Below are 23,380 nucleotides of genomic sequence, written 5' to 3'. Positions count from 1 at the left end.
CCTTAATAGGAATCTATGAGCACAAACAAAACAGAATGCTATAAATCACAGCATGTGCAGAGAAATGTAATTCTCTTTCTGAGGAGAGGTAAAGAGCAAAATTACTGAGCTGTATTATATTGCATACCCTGCAGGTCATCGGAAGAACTGGAATTTCAGTAGAATAATGTCACATAAACAGAGTAAAGTACAAATATCAGTGACTTCTTTGTTTCCTTTGTGTGGCCATAACCAGTGCTGCTGTTGTCAGAGAGTTACAGCAGCTTACTGTGGTTCAGTGTGCTCACGCACAGGTACACTGACCGTAATTTATTTGGGCACATTTGGTGGCAAATATTTTTATAAAATAATTGAAGATCAGATGTTTTTCAACTATCCACCTGCCCGTGATTCTGGTAACCAAGGCACCTTGTCCATGATATTATATGGAGATGCCTTATTTTTGTTGAGACAATCTCTTTTTTAAAAAAAAATTATTTATTTGTTTATTGTTAAGTAGGTGGCAACTGTGCAGAAATTTTTATGTGAAAATGATGAGAACTGATATGCAATTGCTGATCTTCCTGAGGCATGTGGAATATTGTTTTTCAACATGCTATATTTTAGTGTATGGACTATAAAATCAATCTTTTTCTCCATTTGCTAGCAAGACAAGTTTAAATTTAAAAAAGAAATACAGCTAGCATTTGCAGACAAATGCCAGTAAAGACTGCAGTTGAATAGGTGTGATTTCCCATCTTTTCTCTCTTGACCTTGTTAGCTAGAAAATCTAGGATGTCATCTCAGACTAATTGTGCTGCTGGAGTGTATGCATTTTGCTGGGCTGAGGGATGTCTTTTGATGTACATAGAGATTTAATTATCAATATATCTCTTGACAGCATTTCAAGAATGGTAGAGAACAGAACTAGTGTGCTATTTTTTAAGCTATCATTGACATCTTCAAACTCCACAGGATGTTGACAATGCATAATATTGTATAAAATGGTGGGATATTGAGAGCTACTGTCAAGACTCAGAATTAAAAAAAAAATTGTAGAAGGAAGGAAAGAAGCTGAGGATGGCAGGTTATTTCTTCTTGAAATAATGTGTCAAGAAACATGTATTTTATTGCTGCTCTTTGCATCCTTCTGATACCTTGTGTGCAGAACTGCTTACTGTATCTTCTGTGTTACCCCTTCCCAAAGGGAAACCCATGCCTGGTGCAAAGATCAGCTGCTGAAGCTTATAAGCTGCTAACCTATGTTAGTCCATGTGCTGTTTTCTGCTCTGCACTCGGAATTTATGGAAAAGGAAGTAAGTTAGTTGCTCTAATGGGAAGCATGCAGAGAGTCTCAGTGTGGGGTGGATGCAACCAAACATCTAAAGAGCAGAGCAGTTCTGGCTGCTGACTGGGATCAACTCTGAAGAGCAGGAGGTTCACAGGAGGTGAACAGGGTTTCCTGTAACAAAAAACAACATTTCATCTTCAAGTAGATTGCAGGTTTTTATCTTGGGCTTGTATCTGTAGCAGGAAGAAGAGAAACTTATATTTATGAAGTTACAAATTCGTATTAGGAATACTTGGGATGGGAGGGTAGGGAAAAAACAAGTTTAAAAAAGAAATACAAAATAAATTAGGACATTTCCAGTTACACATGCAAAACCAGAACCTAGCATTTGAAAACAAAAGAATTACAACTGCACTTATTTAAGTGCTTTTACCTTTTGATATGGTATAATGCCATATGTACAGTTCTTGAAACAAAGTGCAATAAACCTTCTGCCTGTTTTCTTTTGTTCCAATACTGTTGTAAACCATTTAGGATTAGCATTTCTAATCTGGTGCTACTTCCTGGATTGAAGTGTCACCATGTAAAGTGTTCACATGTGTTTACTGCCGTTCCTCATTACTTAGGTGCAAGCGTCCTCGGCAGTGCAGCTCTGCCTTGCTCATGCTGCCTTGGTGTGGACAGGAAGGCCCTCTGCCTCAGTTGCAAATATTTCAGTTTTAGACTACAAAATCATAACCCATTTTTTCCCACTGAAATGGGTTGATATGGCGAAATAAACACTTGAAGAAAAGTACAAAGATCAGTGTTTACAGAGCCATAGTGCTGTCTACTCTTTTATACGGATCTGAATTATAAGTCATCTACTGCCACCACCTGCGACTCTTAGAACGCTTCCATCAACGCTGCCTCCGAACAATCCTAAACATCCACTGGTCAGATTATGTGACTAACATGTCTGTTCTAAAACAAGCAGCAGTCACAAGTATTGAGGCCATGTTGCTGAGAACACGGCTGCGTTGGGCAGGGCACATCTCAAGGATGAAGGACCATCGCCTCCCTAAGATCTTGCTCTATGGTGAACTTGCCACTGGCTGCCAAAAGAGAGGAGCCCCAAAGAGAAGATACAAGGACTCCCTGAAACAACATCTCAGCCTCGGCCATACTGATCAACATAACTGGTCTACTCTGGCCTCCAATCGGGAGGTCTGGAGACACACCATCTTTAATGCTGCTGATGCTTTTGAGAAAGCACGCAGGATCACTCTTGAGGAGAAAAGACAACACAGAAAGAATCGTGCCTTACAGAATATACCACCTATGGAGTCTTTCTACTGTGTCTTTTGCAACTGGATGTGTTTATCTCGTATCGGCCTTTTTAGCCACCAACGCGCTTGTAACAAATGTGGGTAGAGCCCTCCCCAAATCTTCGTTCGTGAAGCCCAGCCATGATGATGGTTTGATATGGTAATGATCAAAATATGGTGTGATTCCAAAAGAGGTATACAAACTTTCTTGTTCTTGGCATGAAAATATTGCTCTCTGGAAACACCTTCTGTGTCAAATGATGAATATGTTCCTATGATTTATGTAAGTGATTGTCAGGAGGTTTTGTGGCTCATCCAATTTTAGCAGTCAAGTACTCTTTCCTTGTCACTTATGACATATTTGATGAATTTTCATGATTAGCTAATGTGCTTTGTAATTGTCAAAACTTTGCAATGGTATTCCTTGGAAGTATGGAGAAGGGGGAAGTCAGCTCTACCTCCCAGTTTTTCTGTACAGCCAGTTTTTCAGTTCTTTATTTACACTGTCCAGTAGCCTTTTGGAAACTCCTCAGTGAGCTTTGGTTAACTCTCTCTCAGATTCATGCTTTGTTTGTCTGTTCTTTAGCAAGCAACTCTGCTATTCTTGGCTTGGGCACAGGAATACCTCAGTGCAGGAATATTTTAGTTGTATTTAACAGGATGGTTTTGGTAGTAAGACACAGTGCTGCTGAGAATGTGACTCCTGTATTTTCCATCCCATGTTTTATCACTTGTGTTTTCTAGAGAAATGCTGATAAAAGTGTTTCTTTTCCCCTACACACAACCTTTTTAGATGCCTTTGGCATCTGTTTTGAGTTGGCGTGCACCTCATTGCCTTTCTGTCCCCGTCGTTAGTTTGGACACTCCAGAGACCTGTCAAGTACGTCCTTCCTGTCACTAGAGGGATGGAGTTGTTTATGGTGCCTTTTTTAAATCTTTTAATCTGCAATTCTGTGATTTCTGGCTTGGTGACGGGTGAGGCCTCTAATGGCCAACCTCCGGGGAAGGACCCCACCATTACAGGCAGCAAGGCCAGCACCTCCCTCCTGCTCTCTCTGCCCCCGTCACTTATCTGTCTGCTGTGGCCTGTGATAATTACAGTGCAGGAAACTGGGAAGGAAGGGAAAATGCAAAGAAGACCCTGCTTTGGGTCTCCTACGCTCTGGGGAATGGCAGAGAGGGCACTGCAGGGTTTGCCCGAGCGGCTCCAAGGTCAGCTCCGGCCAATGGACAAGTGGCCATGCCCCTGCTTGATGGGCACCTGTGGTTTTATCCCTCTGGGGAGAGCTGGGCCCCAGCTTGTGCAGGCAGTGCGAGCGGTACTCCTGCCTCTGCTCTCAGGTCTGCCTGCCTATTCTTTAAGCTAAGCTCCCTCTGAGAGTGCAGGATAGCTCCCTGAAAAGCAGAGGGATCAGGTTAACCTGCTGTGTCCCAAGGGCTGGCCAGGTGTACCAGCTGGGTCCCCTGACATCCCTCCCTGGTGCTGGGTGTGCCCCTCTGCCAGGCTCAGCTAGCTGTTGTGCATGTACCGGGCTGTCACCCAGAGCTCCTGAGGGCAGGTGTTCAGAGATCCCTGTTTGATACATGACTGGTGTTTGAGGGGAAGATGCATACACTGCACCCTGTAAGGCTCTGAGGATGTATTTTATCAGTTGTTTTTCCTCCTACCTTCCATTTCAAACCTTTGTGTGAACTTGAATACTCCCATTAATTTGCCTGAAGGAAACACAAGTCCACTATTCTTGAATCTCATTATTGACATCTTCTGGAGGCAGGGGCTCTAGGTGCTGGGAGGAGGATGGCACACCATACCAGCAGCACACCAACCATCAGGAGTGCTGTGGAAGCGAGACCAAGCAGTCAATGCTGCTGTCATCACATTTCTGACCTGGGCCCTTCTATGGTAGCAATTGGAGCAGCATTGGTTGTCACTAAAAAAGTGTGATGGGGTTTTCATCCCCTCCCCCTTTTTTTTTTCTTTCTCCTTTCCTGGCTGACGTTTAGAAATTGAACCCTTTGTCCTTGAAAAGTCCCCACAAAAATAAAATTTCTCTGAGAAGAGAAACTGTTGGATGTGCTTTCTGAATTGCTTACATAAATAACTAGAAAACTCATTTTCTTGTCTCTTCCAAGTATCTCAGGTCAGTATATCTGATGGGGTGCAGTGTTCCAGGCTTTTCTCCTGGGCCACGCAAAGGCTAGTGTCTTATTACGCCAGTCTTTTTGCAGGAAAGTTGTGATGGTGAGTCCTATTAGAACCTTTCATGAATGCAAGAAAATATTTCTTCTGCGGGCTCTCTATAACTTCTCCCTCTCTACAACATTTAGCCTGCTTCTTTGTGTCTTCTTCCCCAAAACCCACTTCATTTTGTGTCTTTGAAATCTAGACCCACCAAGCCCCCTGAACCTCATGGTGAAGTTGCTTGGTTTGTGGAAAAAGGGCACTAAAATATTTTTAAAACTTTGAGAATGAATACTCAGAATGAAATTTGAAAAAAAGTGTTCATAGTGGAAGTTCCCCAGCACAGGTATTACTAGGTGACTGCTGTTCAAGGGCTTTGATGTTTTTACTGTTGGTTTAAGCGGGGATGAATTTGTGCCAGAGCTGGCTCCTTCTGAAAATCTGACCCATTTGACATCACAGGAGACATAACATAAAAGGGAAGATCAGTGGGGAGTATTTTAAAGAATGCAAAACAACTAGCAGTGAACATTAACTGAAAGCTTTCTAAAATGCTATAAACTGAATTTTGGTTTTGATGCACCTTACTGCAGATGCTGTTTTAAAAGCTGTCATTTTAGCAAAGGAAGGAGCAAAGCCCTCTGTAGGTGAGTTCAGCATCAGAAGCGGTGTGAATACAACTTGAAATTAAAAAATTAAAATTTATATTGAAGAGATTTTCTGATTTTTCAATTTAAAGGCTTGGCTGCATTATAACAAAGTGGTCTGTCGGCTCTGTAGCAGTCAGTAGATACTTACTGACATGTACACTCGAGCACTGCATCAAAGCCTTTCTGTTCTTCTCTGCCCAGGAGCCCTTCCAAGGCCGGGAGGTGAGGACAAGCTGCCTGAATGCAGGCGTCCATCATCTTAGCATTCAGGCAGGTCACTTGCTGCAAGACTTCAGAGGGAACTCTCTGTTTGCCTCTGCATTCCTGGGTAATTTCTGAAAAGCCCAATACCCCAGCAATTGATCACAAAGCTGCTATCAAGCAAATTCCTGGATGACACCCTGGTGTCCGGTTCCAGTCTGTGTTTCCTCTTCCCGCCCCTGCAGGAAGGTGTCCAGGGCTGTGCCTGTGTGGACATGCTGAGCTCCATCTGCAGCCGGTCCCTCCTGGCCAGGGGGAATGGGTGACCGTGCCTGTCATGTGGTTTGTTGCTAACACGGAGCTGACAGCAATATTGATGAGCGGTGGTTGTGTCGTGCTGGAATAGCTGAGACTGGTAATATTTATGGCTGCATTAAACCTCCCAGCCTGAATGCTTTACATCCTGCATTTCCACCTGCTTCAGATGTGTTTCCAGCAGTGGATTTCCGATGTGTTAGTACATGTGTGTACATGTGTGCATGTGCACAGATTAACCTACAAAGTGGTAATTTCAAGTGGAGTCTTAATCTCCAGTTTCCTTTGTAAGGAGCTGTCTGTCTGGAGAGTAGATTTGAGTCTTTATTCCAGTGGGTCACATGCAGGGCAGCCAGCCAGCATGGATTTTCCTAGTCCTGCTATGCAGGAGACCTAAATCTTTTTACCTGACTGGGTTTTCCGTCTCAGCAGTGACACATCTGTGATCTTTCCCTGCTCAAGCCTAGATTTCTCTCTTGAACAGACATTACCCAATTTGTCTGTGTAGCTTATGCTTTTTTATGCTGGTACCTGTTCTGTGGCCTAGACCTTACAGCTCCTCAAGGACTGAGCTGAGATCAGCAGTTCAGCCTTTATTTATTGTTCTCCCTCCAGCAAAGCACCATGGATGGTGTTTAATCTACAGCTGTTCCTCCACTTGGCTGCCCCTGTTCTTCTCCCATTCGTTACTGAGTTTGGTCTTGTATGACATGAATTGCAGCATATATTAAAATATCTAAGTACTTTGTGCTGGCAAACACTGTGTTATGGGCTGTGACCACACGGATAGTTGGAAGTTTCCCTGGATGTTCGTAATGGCGAAGTTGGCCCTGGAGCATCCTTTTGCCTGTTGTGACTACCAAAGCAGCTGTTAGAACTCGGTGCAAAATTTCATGAAGATGATAGCATTGAGAAGGGTAGGGCTATTGCAGAATGTTCTTTTTCTCAATTACATGATACAAAGTGAGATTAAAGCTAAGTGAAATCTCTGGCCAGTACCAGAGGAATGTCAAACAAAAAGTCCGTGACCAGCTTTTAAGAGCAAGCTTTGTTGCTGGAAAATCTGGATACGCAAAGCCAGCTAATGCTTATGAAAGAAATTAGATTTTTGTAATGCAGATGAAATTAATTTGATTTTTCTAATGCTTACAAAGTCAGCTTCCTAAATGATATTAGTCGACACTGCGTAGGAGAACCACTCGATTTTCCCAGTAACTAGAGCAGCTGTGCCCTGGGCCATGGCCCTAATGTCTCCAGTTAAGGGATGTTGTAAGGGTGGAGAAAGATAAGGACAGCGCTGTGCTCTTTGGTGAGAGTGGTTTTGTTCTTTGTTGGGAGCCGAGCTTTAATGGGTGAGGTACCTTCTGAGAATACTTATAAATAACATCAGGGTTTTATTGATGATTATAGTTCCTCTTCTTCCCTTACCTTCTGTTATCTCTTGAGTTATCTACCTCCGTGCAGGTGCAGAGGGCAGATGTGAAAGTTGTGATGCACACAACTGTGTCCATATTTTGAGCTGTTGGGTTCAGAAGGGAATATTTCTCTCTCCTTTTTATTGTTCAGCTGGATTGAAAGAATCTTTTGTATTTTTCCGCCAAAGTATTTTTTTTTCTTGGATATGTTGATATGGTCTCTTCAAGTGTCATTGTCTTCATAAGAAGTTTTGAATTCCATGGTTCAGTGTGGTTTTCAATATCTATGTCTTTCGACTCTCGCTTGCAAAACTTCTTCTGGCAAACCAGATGGTGTCACTGGATTCAGCCTGGGGATCCTTGCATGTGAAAGGATCCTTACTTGGTCCCTTGCTGGGCAGTGTCAATGTGCATTAGGTCTTCTCCAGGTGGAGCAGCCAGGAAAGGGGAGGCAAATCAACATCCCTCAGTGAAGTCAAAGCACTTACATTAAAATGTGAATGGTTTCCTCCAAGTGTGAAATGGCCTTTAGAAATACTGGCATGGAAGGACGTGGTCCGATTTTGTTTCACATTTTGTAGCACTGTCAGCTCTTGCCTTTTTGAAATCTCTCTTAGATCTTGTTTTGAATGAAGACAGTTTAAATGTTAACAGCCAATTGTTAACATCAGTGAGTTTAACAAATGCCTATTTACAATACCAAGGTAAACCTGATCTGAAGAACGTACACTAGAGAAAACTCTGAGTAATTGATATTCAGTGGTTTCCTTCATAGTTACCAGGTGCTGAAATGCTGAATTTCAGGCTGGGAGCCGCAGTGATGGGCTGGTCCCCTGGATGATGAAGGTGGTCTGTGCTGCTGAAGTGGCTGCAGAGGGCTTGAGCTGGCTGGGGGTCTCTGGCCCCTCAGCAGGATTGCTGGGGCGGTACAGCAGAGCCAGATGATTTGGGTCATCGGAGTGTCCATTCTGCCACAAGTTAGTGACCATTAACTATAAGAAAGGCAAAAGAGGTGATATCCAGAGTGACAGTTTACACTGAGGAAGTTCTCAGCAATTAAGCACTTTCTTTTTAATGAAAGTTTGCTTTTGCACAGTGAATGATTTATGGCAGGGTTTTAAAATGTATTGCTTTGACTATGCCTACACACTTTAAACACTGTAAATAAAATCAGAAACATTTGAAACAGACTCATAAATATTGTCTGAGCATTCAGAATATATTGCCTTCTGGAGGATGTGTAAGGGAGTTTATCACCAATCAGTTACAGGAAGATATTTACACTACTTAGAAATTTTGCTTAAACTCTTAATAATATAATAATTATTCCGTTGGTTACCAAGGCCTGAAATAACGCCAAACCTCTGGGATCTGAGGTAGTTAATGCCAGGGGGAATATGTTGTATTTTAAACAAAGCAAGCTATTTTAAACAAGGATTAGTTACTTGTCTTTTGTCTAATGCTTTGCAGTTGTATATTTGAAAAGAAGATTCACATTTTCTGTCTGCTCAGATAATACAGTGAAATTTTCTTACTGGATTCTGGAATCATAATATTTCCTAATGACACACAGATAAGGAGAAGCACTCCCCTCCCCCTAAGTCATTTGAAGTTCTCAACCCATTTGTCACAGAGAGATATGTCACCTTAAAACAAATCTGGTATGCAGCAGAGCAATCAGCCAGTGCTCTCTGGGGTAGAAAACCAGACTGGTCACCTAACTGGTGGACCAGTAGATAGCAAGTCATCAGGAGTGTCCACAAAAACCAAATTTATGTATCTAAAACGGATTACAGGATTAGAGGATGTGTGCCCTGCAAAGCCATGTTCTCAGGATGTAGAGGTAATTATTTTTTTTAAACAGATATGGGGGAAGATGGATAAGTTTATCAGTATAGGAGGAGAGGGTGGGTACTCTGTTGCTGTAAGTGCCAGTGGGTGTTTATTCTCAGCTTTTACAAATGTTTTGTATGGAGCAGGGGTCCAGAGCTGGGGAGCCTGTGAAGGTGTTCCTGTTTATAGCATCGATACTGCTGCACTAGCTAGTGTGACATCCTCAAACATCCACATGGGTCCCCCCTGTGGTTTTGGTAATCAAGCATTTAGGTGCTTAAATCCTCATTCGTGTCCCTGGGAGAATTTGGGCACACAGCCCAGGTGGCTGGAATGTGTCAGACCAGCTGACCTGCTCTGGCCCCAGGGTGGTTGTCTGACACCCTGAATGATTTTTGAAGCTGTTGGACTCCATCTGCACTTGCTGCAGAATTGGGCCCTCCATACTTGGCTCCTTCACTTTGAGTGTGCAGGGCATGTGATTGGGCCAGAAAACAGGCTGGAAATAGTAGCCAGGTAATTTCCTTATTTCTCCTTTGACTTTATTCTTCCATTTCTGTGCTGGTCCTTTTTGAAATTTTTTTAAGCCATGTAACAACAATGAGGGTATAAATATGCTAGGGGAGTCTGGTCAAAAGCTTGGAGCTGAAGTATTTTCAGGCTTGTATTTAATAGATACTCTTTATTGTGGGTAATGACAAAATGGTATCCTTCATGGGAGTCCTTACATTGTTTTATCCTCTAGTCCAAATTAATTGTCGATGTGAAAGGAGGGGCAAGAGTAAGACAGGGCTTATTTCATAAAAGAGTCATCATCTTAAATATTCTTGTTGTAGACTGTAATTTTCCTTTGAGCACTGTCTAAATAAGTTTATATCAAGCATTGATCCTATTTTGTTGAAATATTTGCATGGTCCATTGCTTTTGATTTGTTAAATAGCACATTTGAAGTCCTGTGAAGCACACCCATTCAGGAGAGCTGTGCCAGCCAGCCATAATTTTACTTGATATTAAATTGTACATGATGGCTTTGAAAACAAGCAGCTTGTAGGACTGTGTTCTCTCTGTTTCTTTTGAGTTTCTTCCAGAACTACAGTTTAAGCATATTTCTGGTTCTACCTGAAATTTTAACTGTGGCATTTGTGTTCGAAAGACTTCTGGTGAGGAAAGGGTCCATGTGCTACCAAACATCCTGAAGCTAAAGAGTTAATAGTACACCTCTGTTTCCCTCTAAACTTATGTATCTTTGGGCATTGAATACATTTTTATTAATCAGTCCTGACAAGAGATTGAAAACTTCCCAGTAGCCAAGGAGTTAGTGTCAGTAATTAAAATTTCTGTGTGAATAACTTAACTGATTTATTTTTATTTTACTTTTAAAGGGAAACAATCTGATAAGCAGAGTATAAACAAGTGCCCAGGTGGAAGACAACTATTTTCTTGTGTTCTTGCATTCATCTTGGGAACTGAGAACAAAATTCAGATGCCTCCAATGTCAGGTATTAGAACATGTGTGTGCAAGTTACTGTTGAAGGAGACAAACCAAATCAAAACTGGAAACGCTTGCATTGCCAATTAATTCTTCCTTTGATTCTCTTCTGTCTCTCGCTATGTAGATTGAGACATCACTGAATTAAGATCTCTTTGGCAAGTTTAGCGAAATTAATTTTAAACTTACAACTGAAACATTCTTATTATACAAATTTCTCTTTATTCTTATTCCATACTGTGGTCTGTGCCTGTCTTCAACAGTGTGATTTTTGTTTTTGCAGTTAGTGCAGCTACTGCAGCTGTGTAATACCACTTTTGCACACAGCTAGAAACTGCCCTCAGTTAGGAGGTGCTTCCCACTCGATGGTGATCATTTCCTTTTTATCAGCACAAACTCTTTAAGTGCACAGTTGCCGCATTTTCTGTGCAATTGGAAAAGCTTTTCTAGACTAAAGTGCTTGTGAGCAGAGGTTATGTTTTATCCTGAACATCTGTGGAGCTGTGGAGTTGTTAAACACGCACATTTCCTTTAGGTGTAGAGGACTAAACCCGTGACAGAAGCACAGTTCTATAGGAATTAACAGGTCTTTTCCCAAAGTGCTTCTAGTCTTAGTCTTGAAATTTAAAGCTGTTTTTTAGCGAGAGGAATCTTTCTTTCCTCCTCCACATTGCTCTGGGCAATGCCCTTTATTTTTTGTTTGTTTACCTCAGTAAACTGTAATTACAATATACACTCCTGTCATTAACAATTCCATTTTCCCTTCTTTCTTGAAATATTTCTGCCTCTTGTAATGAAATACATGGCAGCTTGATTTTTTTTTTAAGACGAGAGAGAAGTTCTGATTTCAAGGCTCAGAGCATCTGCCTGTACAAGGGAGTGGGCACTGTATTTCCAGGGCCCAGCATTTTGTGTGTTAGCAATTAAGTACTTCATATTTCTGCTCTGGGGATTGCTGGCTACCTGTACTGCTTTGCCTGTTGTGTTGCAGTACTCAGCATGTAGTCATAATCCCTGGTTTGGGAGGTAGTAATTATTGAGCAGATGCAGCATACAATGATAGTGAGGCTTTTAAGCAGCTTACTGATATAGCAATTTAAAGAATGTTTACCAGCTATAGTAACATTACTTCTGGTTGCCTGTCTTAATTCATTTTGGATTAATCTGTCTTATAGTCGGAAGGAAAATGAATCAAGTCAGTAACTTCAAGAGTTATGTAAAATCTGTACAGTGCTAAATAATTGCGCAGTTTTATGTATGCTGCCGGAATTGGAATGTCAATTTGACACAAATTCGCCAAAACAGAATGCTAGATGAGCCGATCTCTTACTCAAATAAAAACCTTGAAACCTCTCTTTATGTACTGCTTGGGAGTTTACCAATCTCCTTGTCTTATTTCACAGGATGTGAAATATGTTTTTCCATATGGCAGTTAACTCAAACTGCGTGTATTAGTGTGTGGGTGTGTTTCAGAGAATGATGGTCAGAGGTGTATGTGAATATGCACACGAACAGAATACCCCATTCCCAGCCACTCATGTTGAACAAATACCCAACTGAATCAGATAAGGATATGACAAACCAGAAACGTCTAATTGTATCAAAAGCAAACAGACTAAAAGTGACTAAATATTTTGGCAGTGAGCCCTGCTGAGGAAACTAGATTAAGTCTTTCTGTTGCATTACATGGGAAGGAAGAGAGGGTCTGGTTTCTCCGCTGCTCCAAAACTCTTAAGCCCAAAATATGATTCTCTTTGACTGTTTAGAGCTGTTGAAAAATTGGTAAAAGGCATGCCAGTGCCAGCTATTAGAATTCATCATCTGGAACCCATGGCTAAATTCTTTTGCTTGTTGAACTTTCTGTAGTTTGTGACAGTTAGTTAGTTTTTCCTATTTATTTTAGAAAAGGGCCAGTGGGAAAAGTCTGGGCTCCCCGCCCTAAACAAAATAAATTGTGATTTCATCATGTTTTGGCCTTATCTCTGTTGTTCCTTTTTCATTGCAGGCATTCAAATTTGCCCTGACTGTTCTGCTCTTTCACTGCATCCAGCTCAAGCTTTGCAAGCATAGCTTAGGGCTTATTCCAATGTATATTATCAGCTGCTCTGTATCAAAGCTCATCCAGTTTCCTTAGTTGCTTAGTTCCTATTAAACTTCTGGCTCTGAAGGTTACTTAGACAAGAATCTTTTTTTTTTTACACTTGATTTTTTTCCCCTCCCCTTTTGGTTAGTGTAAGATGCTGGAACAGTAAATCTAGACAAACTGAAGTCAGAGGTATGGTAGTCCTTTGGATCCACTACAAAGGGTTTTGTGTCCATCATCTCACTGCTCATCATGGACAAGGGTTTATGCCTGATTGTTGAATGCAAGACAAGTTATGATGAATTCATTTAGGTTTCAGTGTGCACAGAATTGTGTTGCACTTACATAATTACACCCCTTTTTTATAACATCGGTTTCTTTAATTGTTTCTGGAGGCAGCATGCATGTGAAATTTATATATTTATGAGTGTTCTTCACTGCCATTTATATTAAGCTAAAAGACAAGCATAACCACTTTTTCATTAATCTATTACCAGTGACAGTTCATGAGAAAAATTCCTTTACCTCGAAGGCCAAATATGTGACTTCATTCACTGTGCCTTGGGACAACATTTTTTCCTGTGGTTACTGGATACACAGACACTATTTCGGTCTTGAGAGCTGAATAATTTTGGTAAATGATGCTTATTATTGTTTTACTTCATTGTCTGGTGTGTAGCTTGCTGCCTTGACCTGAGTTTGTAAAATGAGATGAATGGCATGAAATGTATCTCAACCTCTAGATGAGAGTCCTGCCTCCAACGAAACAGAGCCCTGAGCTGTTTTGTGCTTGGCAGTGCAGAGCAAACAGATGTGGAAGGCCCAGCCATCAGGTTTTTGGGTGCTCTGAGAGTATGGCAGGCTAGAGTGGGGAGAGGAAGGAGCTGACTGATTTTAATGTATGTCTTGGGATAGAGGAGGGCAGAGAGCTTGAAGAGGAAACCTGTTTTTTTGGGAATCGTGGCTCAGTGAAAATGGCAGTTTCAGCATGAACCTGTCTCAAGACCTGACTCTGCCCCCTCCTTGGTTTCTGACAAAACTCGCCAATTGCACAACTCCTTCTTGCATGACCTTGACCTCTGCAAAGATCTTTGCAGAATGAAAAGAAATAGCCATCATGCTGATTTTTGCCAAAGCTGGATGTTTGCTTACTTACAAAAGTATTGAATAACATCTGACACCTGGAAAAGGACTGATAGTTTTTTCTGTCTTTTGTGCTTGTGGACACAAATAACGTATATTATGATAAGAATACATCACCCAGAAAGCAACACTTCAGTGCTTCTCTGTATATGCTAGGTTGTGAATTAAAGCAAAGCAACAAAGACTGGGGGGAGCATCCTGTGCTCTCTGCTTTTTCACAGGAGAATTGAGATTTACATCTGAAAACATTTGGTTCATCAGCTTTTGTGTCTTCTTTTTGCCATTGAAAAAGTAGGTGAAATGGGATAGGTTGGCTGTGGAAAAGTAGAACTACAGGAACGGAGCACAGCCAGCATTTGTTTCTGGCTTGTTAAAACAGACCATGCAGATGTCTAGGTAAGAATGCCAAGACTCACTCTCAGCTAAGTTTGAGATTTTCAAACTTTCTTACAAACCCTAGCTCTGATTTGGTATTACCTTAACAGGGAAAATTCACTTTAATGAAGCACTGGTGCTGTTTCCTGTACCACTTTGTAACTTCTGTAAAAGCGTTTTCAGTCTGAAGGCTTGACCTGTCCTGAACCCATGGAGCCCGGGAGGCCTAATGAGAATGGATGCGCACGGGGTGTTTGAAGGTGGGAGTGATCAGACATGCACGGGTAGGGAGTATAGGGGTGAGATTTGAGCTTCTTAAAAATAAAATTTTTTTGTGTTTCTTGGGGATTAGGTCATGAAACCACCATTAGTGCTAATAGGAATTTGTGTGGCTTAATCTTCATAAACAGCATTAACATGCACCCTACAATACTTAATGTGTTAACGTATATGAAAACTGGCTTTCAGCTAGCACATTTGAATGAGGCACGATGGGGTTTTGGAGGTCATTATTACCACACATTAAAGTAAAATTTATGTTGCACAACTCAAAACTCTCGAACAGATGGAGCTGGAATTGCTCCCAGCATCTGGCCAGAACGCCAGAGCTTCCTCAGGAAGGGGGAGAAGCGATGTAAGAATTCAAACCATCCTTCCACTCCTTTTAAGTAAGCCCTAAGCAGGCAAAGTGAGGAAGCTATGGCACAAAAAAAGTTTTCTTTGCTACCTGGCACATCCTATTTTGTCTTTCCTTGAGGATTTAAAATGAACAGGATGGTCTCCAGGCCACTTGCTGCTGGGGTGAGGGCTTGCAGGAAAGCCGATGTGCGGTCTGCACTTGTGGGAGGGGGAGATAGACCCTCCAGCCTTGCTCTTGCTGTCTGCTGGCATCTCCTGCCTGCCAGAGGAGCAGTGCTGAAGTGTATGGAAATGCAAGGCTTGGAGTCTTTACTGAATAGCAGAAAAGCAGGGTCTTGGGCTGAGATAAAGATGGAGAAGCATGAAAGGAGTGTAGTTGCAGCTGTAAATATGAATTGGTGTCACTCCCTGCCTGACCCCAAAGGAGAATGGCTTTGAGGCGAGGTGCTAAGTACTGTAAGGGATGTGTAAACCACCGTTAACCCGGGAAGCTGGGAGTTTCTGCCATGCATTGATACCGAGGGAGTCAGGCTGACTTTTCTCCTGGCATAGGACAGGAAGTCACCTTTCTGTGTAAACTCTTGCTTCTGTACTGTCTCCCTTTTCATACCTGTATATAGCTTTCACATGATAACCCTTTATGTGAAAATAAAAACTGTGTGAGTTTTTAACTTAGAAGTGAAATTACCTTAGCCTTTGCCACACATAATTTGAAATATTGCTCTTTATGTCTTGATATACATTTTAATGCCCTTATGTTCCCTTGTATGTAGACAGGATCCTCACCAGGAAGGGCCATAAACATTACCTACTAAACCAGGAATTTTTGTAGTTTGTAAGCCATGCCATAGATTTTAACCTGACCATTTAAACAGAAAAAAGCCCGCTACCCATAATTAGCACTGTGTTCGAAGCCTGCGCTGCTTGCATATTGTTTAAAGAATTTAAGAGAAATGAGTTTCATCTGTGAGGCTTTCTTTGTAAGTAAAGGGTAAACCAAAAGGAATTTCCTGGGATTGTTACATGTATTAGATCTGAAGAGCATTTGGGGCGGTGGTGTGTTTAAAATACTCTGAAAACTGAACCTTAGGCACAGAAATTGAGGTCATTAGGATTTCTTTGTACTGAGAAATGATCACATATGGACCCAAAGCAAGGAGTTTATGTGGCTATCTACCACTGCCTCCTACATCACTCTTCATAGAAAGCATTTTCTTCCAAACATAGCAGAATAGGAACTCATAGCTTTAGAGAGCTTGTGGTTTAGATGCCTTTACAATCACTATGCAGTCAGGGGAAAAAATGTTTAAAAGTCTTAGTTTTTGACCAAGATCCTCTTACGTAATCCAGGGGCTCCTACATACAGAAAATGTGAAACAGAGATTAAAAAAAGAAGTCATCTGCCAAATGCTGTGTTGTAGTTCAGTTAGGAATAGTACTCTATTCATGAGGGTGAAGGGTAGGGCAAAAACTTTTGGATTAACACAGATTTAATTTGTGATTTTTAACTTTTGATAAAATAATTAGACGAGTAGAAGAGGAGTCTGAACTAAGTCTGTACTGCTCTTTATATCAAGATGCAGGACTTGCTGTAACAACAGAAATGCTGACTCTTTGTTGAAGTAGCCCATTGCTCTTCCCACTCGTACAATTTTAATGCCATGGGAGGAACTGTGTGTACTAGTAGCCTTGGGCTTTTGTTAGTTCTGATCTTTGGTGTACTTTAAAATATATGTCCACAGGTTATAATTAGTGGAAGCCCCCCATTATAATTAAATGACATCTGCTTTTCATCAGAATTGTGGCTTAGTTAACCCCAGAGCCATTGTTTTTCACAGGCTGTCCATAGACTCCTTGGATACTCGGACGTGACTGTTTAAATTGCTTGCTGCAGCCCGTCATTGCCCAAGAAGATTAACGGAAATAGAGTCTCCTGAGTTGTCCAGTTTGGCAGTCAAGATGTGGAAAGTACCATCTGCATAGCAGCTGCTGTTCCTCTGGCCTCGATTAGTTTATCTCATATTGCATAATAGCCAACATTTTTTTTCCTTGGTGCAGTGTTTGACCTTCTGGGACCATCATTTTTCTCTGGAATGCATGGGTGGGTTTTTTCACTTTTCTATAAGAAGCCTCATTTCAGGCCATACTTTTAGGTCCTTTTGCACCATTCTGCCACCTTGATGTGCTTTTGCTCTACCTGTGTGAGTGTGGGCTCGTGGGGAGAGAAGGCTCATACAGCTTGTGCCTGCACATGTGTATGTAGTCCCTGGTGTCCTGCTCCTCTTTTCTCACCTCCATCCCTAGGAGCTTATTAGACCTCAGCACTCCTATGGATTAAGACAGAAGGTCTGCCTGAGGCTTCTTTTGAGACACATACTAGGGAGGGAGGTAGAAAGCAACTGTTGATGAATTTCTCTTGGAAGTGCAAGTGGTCGTGTTGCTTTCAGGCAATCTCACAGGTTACTTCATTGAAACTCTTACAAATTTCACATAGCCCCAGTGTTTTTGCTCTTAACAGATTTGTTCCCTAATCGAACAGAAAACCCCAAACCAACTCATTTGGACAGAATTACAGTGCAACATCTGTTTGAAAAGCAAACAGTGTTTGTGAATATTATGGTTATGAAATGGTTGCTCCGAAACAAAAAACAAACACAAAGTGAAACAACCCCCCCAAATTTTAGAGTTTTGCTCCATGAGTTTACTGCATTTGGGGAAGAGGAGAAGAAAATAAATCCAGAAGGAAAGGAATGCAACTTAAAAGTAACCCACTTCTTCAGTTGAAGAGTTTTTCTCATTACTGTTGTCTAGTTGGAAATAGCTTTGAGGATTACATTCACATGATCTACACCAGGTTCATTCATTCAGACTATTTCTAACCAGGTATTTCTTTTCCCTGGAAATGAAGTTTATTTTGCTGCTTTCTTACAGCACTTGGCCATTCTACATAGGGAGTATATGATTGGAAATTATTGAGGAATGGTTTTGGTTTGCCTTTCTTTGTTCCAGATATGAATGTGGGTTTGTCCCATGCCCCCACCCCTGTGATTTTTTTTCTCTTTGTGAGGAGAAATTACTTAAATTACTGGCAGAGCATCATGTGCAGAGCACTAAAAGCAGAAGGCATATAAAAGGTTAAATTTTTGGATTCTTCTGTATTTGCTGACGAATTCACACTGTTGTTACCAGAGTAGAAAACCTGTTCCAGCTCCAGAGTACTCTGTCAGTCCTGATCTGTTGCATGAAAAAAAAAAGTATATAGATAGATTTTACTTCTGTTTCCTAAGGGGTTTTTGCATTCATAGGTTATAGGTATTTGTAGCTGGCTTTGAGATGTAAGAAACCACATTTTTACTTTGGATCAGAAGAAAGATATACATCCTGTCATTTTAAATGCACTAGGGAAATTGCATTTAAAGTAACATTTTCACACAGAAAAAAAATAATCCATCAGGTTATTAAAGGATTCTTCAAATGTGCTGGTTACTTTTAGATGCTACTTCAGACTTCAGTAGCACACCAATGCTCTGTAGATTTGGCAGTTAATCCCATTTGTTCTTTCCTTTAGCACTGGTTCTAGAGTTTTTTGGCTTACTTGTATAATTTAAGCAAATAGGCCCTGTTCTCCTGCGAGACACACATGGAGGCCAAAGGAAGGTGGCCTTGTGTTTTGGAGAGCTCCGGTGGCTGAAGCAGCTGCTTTGAGGGATTCTCCTGCCATTTGAGCAGCACCAGGGTATGTGGCTCCATCCAGGGAGCCTGTGACAGCAGCAGGGCTTTGAGGGCCAGGGAATCCTCCTGGAGGGGGGGGTTGGAAGCACGAAGTAAAGACTCACTGTGATTTAATGCGAAATGCCCATGTGATGCATCTCATTAGAGCAGACTGACAGGAAACCTCCTTTTATTAAGCCCCAGGATAAAGCACAGCACTGGTTTGCTTGCTTTGTCTCTCCCCGGAGATTTTTGGAGAGGGTCATGCTGTTCCAACCACCAAGTGCAAGAGCCTTATGGCTCCCTCCCACGAGGGAGGGGGGAGAGGAGTTCAGGGTGCTTTCAGCATTAGACAGGCTATTCCTTTTGGGATGAAAAAACATTAACCGGAAAGATTATTTTGTGCTCTATGTGCTGCTGGACAAGTGCAGGACAAGAGCTGGGGCCAAGCCCCCCTTACACCTCCCATCCCAGCTGATGGCAATCCCTGTTGGGCTGTCTGGCCCCTGGAGGCACGACTGGGTGGGCCTTGGGGATTCCCTGTGCCCCTCTGGCAGCCCTAGAGTGGGAGCCCTGACATCTCCACACTCACTGCCTACCTCCACTCCCAGCTGCTGTCTGACACCAGGTAGAAATGACTGGGAAAAGCCAGACAAGGCTCCTAGGATGGCAGCAACAGCATAGCAGGAGAATATACTATCCTCCAGCCCATAGCAAAGCAGTGGAGGGTGGTAGGATTAAACCTCTAGTGAAAACTAAAAGTCCTCCCATCTGCAGCCTTCAGTTTAATCTCAGTATTTTAAATCAAAATTTTGCTCAGTGGTTTTGAGACTAGACCTTTGGATAGGAAAGCAAGGGAATAAAAATATCATTGTGTGCAGGTTGTGTTTGCAAAATCAAACACTTTCTCCCCCACTCTCTCTTAAATGAAACGGATCCCTCCCACGAGAAAAATGGCAAATCTCAGAGCTGATCTCAACCCTGTGAAAAGTGTCAGACCAAAGTAAAGACTCCCAAAGCAAGTGATAGTGTGAAGAAGAGAGGGAGCAAGAAAACCCCTGACTTCCATATGAAGCTCTGCTTGCGTGGAGGGCAATATATGTCATCTTTCCCAGCAGACCCAGTTTCTTGCCCCTACTCTGGAGAATATCACCTCTTCTTTCCCTTTGAACAACGAGGAAAATGGAGACAATTTCTCGCTTTTGTATTTGGGGGCCAGGGAAAGATCGAAACAAAGGGGAGAGGGAGAAATGAATGATGCCAACAGGAATGAGTCAGAAATTAAGCATGATTGCTGGGAATTTGGGCTTTCCACATTAGCAACCAATGCCTCTGTTCTGCTGAGAGAACAAGTCAGTTTTGGAGCTATCTCAGATGCTGGTTAGTCAAGTTTTCCAGCAGCAGAGAATTTTCCCAGTCTGCTCCCCATGACTATATGCAACTGTGTGGACAGTTTTCCATCTTGGAAAACTTGAAATCAGAGCAGAGAGTGTGTGTATGGAGGAAGAACTGGGGGAAGGTGGATGGGAGAATTGGCTGCTATTTTGTAGGTGGCATTGGCACCTAGGAAGACAATGCTTCCTACTGACAACAAAGCTAGAAGGAAACCATGTGTTTACAAAATGCTACACAAATACAAAACAAATATTGTGGATTTGATACAATGTGCGTTCTAAGGCTTAAGTATGTTTTAGATGGGAACAAATTGTCAAACTTAATTATTTATATTGGGCAACTGTTAAAAAACCCCAACCCTTCCTGAACGTTCAAAGAATAATTCAGCTATCTGAGTGTTTCAGTGGATGAGGGAAAACTCGATTTGCAGCACAAAGAGATCTTCTCTGCTGTGCTACTGGCACAGGCTTGCACTTTGTGTAGGTGCTTCTATTTATTTTTTGTTTTATGCATCTTCTGTCATGTAACATATTGCTAGACAGCCCCTTTCTCTCTCTGAGCCTTTCACAAAAACATTTAATTGAAACTGAATGTAGAAACATCTGATGTTCAGTGGTGTTCAAATTTTGGATTCATCTCATCTGCTGAGCTCTGCGTTACGCCAGTGGAAAAATGCTGGCTGTGTTTCATCACATCTGACTGTTGACTAAGTTAGATGCATTTTTGCTGTTGCCAGATGTACAAGATACAGTAAAATGAGCATTTCCTGTAGCAAATTAAGACTTTTTGGCTTTGTGACGATATTGGCAGAAGCTGCCTGGTTGCACTGGGGATTTGGCCAGATTGTGCTGGTCAATACAGACAATAAACTGAGTTAGCAGAGGAGATCTCCTGATCCAGCCTAAATTCATCTTATCCTTCTATTTAGTTAAGTTTGGGGGTTGGAGCCTTCTATTGTCATTGCTGACTGTGATATCAGTTCTAGATACACCCACTGTTAAGCAAAGCCAAATGCCTTGTGGGATTTCTTAGCCAGACTGAACCAGTGAAGCCTTCTGGAAGTGAGGGATCTTGGATGAAATGACTGGACCAGTGTGTTTCCTGGGCCAAACCCCAAGCTGTCATGAACTGAGACACTGTGGACTCAGGAACACAGCGCATGACTCACCACATCATATGACTCAACACGTCAAGGCCAGGTTGGATGAGGCACTGAGCAACCTTATCTAGTAGAAGATGTCCCTTCTCATGGCACGGGGGATCATCTGGGAACCAGATGATTTTTAAGGTCCCTTCCAGCCCAAAACATTCTATGATTCAATGATTCTGTGATTCTGTGACTTTGGCAAAGGGATGGCTCATCACCTGAAGGCTTGCTAGTTTGCAGATAAGCTGCCCGTGGGTACTGGCAAACAGGACATCCATGACTGTCTCCCACCCCTCAGCTCCTAGGCTAGAGTGCCTATCAGATTGTATTTTAGCGTCGTATATAATTCTTCATAGTGGTCATTGATTCCCAGGATTGGGAACTGTGCACATATTTGGACTGTAGGGTGTTGTCTTGCAGCTGCTGCTGTTGTGCGTTAGCAGTCCTGGAGTCTCACAGGGAGTTGGGGTTTGCCTTTCTGTGTCTGTGCAATTGCTTACTGAAGAGATGCTGCTTGTCCCAAGCAGCAGATGAACGGCTCTGGTGGATACAAGAAATAAACCAGGAAAACTACCATGTTAACATGAGGTCACTGACGGGAACAGTAAGCAAGGATCACACAGAGAGCAGAAGAGCTGGGTTAAGGCAATTCTGTCTCTTGTTCTATAGCTGACTTGGAATTTACTGCTTGAAAAGCTTTAAGTGCTGTTAGGGCAGGCAAACTGGAAAAAAAAAAGCTGTTTGTGTATGAGCCCTGGTTATGGTTGAGTATCTGTATCAGAGAGGCCTTAGAAACCCGAGAGGAGCAATGACACTGTAAATACCTGACATTTGCTGAGCTTTAAAGGGGAAGGTTATCTGCCTCTGAAAAAAAACCCCAAACTACTCACAGAACCACCCAGCTATGTGAGCTGGAGCAAGAGAAGTTTTTTTTTGAGCTGGTGCAACATTTAGGATGTTTAAAAATATTGCCAACCTGGAAATGGTTTTCAAAAAATCCTACCCATTCTGTTGTATGCATTAAGTTGACCTTAGTGGTGTCTGAGAGTGAGTAAGGCCAGAAAGTGTGGTACTCCTGGCCTGACCTGAGTGAGAGGAAGGGTCACAGCAAGGCCAGGTTAATCTCACCTGCATTTACATATGCAAGAGAGAAACATTGATGGTAATATCCATTAACCTAGTACAGTCAGGGTAGAAACACTGTGTTCTTCAAGGGAACAGTTTAATCCATGGCATCTGTTTTGAGATGGAAGAGCCATGGAGCTGTGCGACACCTGTGCGACCTCAGGCACTGGGAAACCCACCCAGGGCTGAAAGATTTTGCTGCTGAGACAGCAAGTGCACATGTATTGTATGTAAGAGAAAAGCAAGGATCCAACAAGCTGTGATCCTCCCCCAGCCAGCACAGCAGTTGCTGAAAGGCGAAGGTGGTGTAGATGTGAACTTCTGAGCTTCACAGCATGAGAGTAGAGATGGTCCCTTCCTGCCAGCACAAGCACTCTCGTGTAATGGGAACATTCCCAGAAGGTGAAATTCAGAGATTCGAGGTCTACAGATGTCTCTCCATGTCATCTCTGGTGTTTTGCTGTTGAAGGAAGACTACCCTGCTTTGGAGCTGCCTGAGCTGCTACAGGGAAGAAGTTACCTGCCTGGAAGTGATTACCTTGTCATAAGACAATGGGTCTACAAAGTAGGTGCATGTGAGGTGTCAACAGCGACTCTGCAGGAAGCTGAGAGCTTGGAAAGCCTGGGGAGAAAATGCTGTGCTAGCAATGTATGAGATGTATAAGATATGCCTCATTTAAAACAGATCTATGGGTCCCTGAGGAGTGTAGTAAGTGGGGCAAAGGGAAGGTCTGGGCCAAGTTGTAGTATTGCTTTATCTGTCTGCATCAAAAATGAAAACTGGTCTAAAGAAGGCAGTCCCTTTGGGAATACCTTTAAAAAAATAAATAAATTTACAATTATCTACTATTACCAGATCCCTTGGCTATTCAAAGCAAAGCTCAATATTTACAATAGTAAACTAACCTTGCTATTTTTCATAAAAAAGAAAGAAAGGAGGTTGTATTGTGGAGGGCTGATGGAGGGAGGATATCTCTCTATCACATTCGGTCACCTGTATTAATGCAATGGAAAAGACACTCAAAAATTCATCCAACTGGGGACTTCATTGATATCTCACCCAAAAGCCCCAAATCCTTAGGGCCAGTCTAGATCCCATT

At 42.1% G+C, this 23,380-nt stretch overlaps 1 protein-coding gene across 1 annotated transcript in view; it reads left to right on the top strand.

Moving 5' to 3' along the window:
• Positions 1-23,380, top strand: part of EXT1 (exostosin glycosyltransferase 1) — a 176,629-nt gene that overhangs the window by 46,448 nt on the left and 106,801 nt on the right. The window lies entirely within an intron of this gene.

The sequence above is a fragment of the Lepidothrix coronata genome, unplaced genomic scaffold (assembly GCF_001604755.1).
Source record: "Lepidothrix coronata isolate B3197 unplaced genomic scaffold, Lepidothrix_coronata-1.0 Scaffold126, whole genome shotgun sequence".
Classification (NCBI taxonomy): Eukaryota; Metazoa; Chordata; class Aves; order Passeriformes; family Pipridae; genus Lepidothrix; species Lepidothrix coronata.
This window is presented reverse-complemented; position numbering and strand designations above follow the sequence as displayed.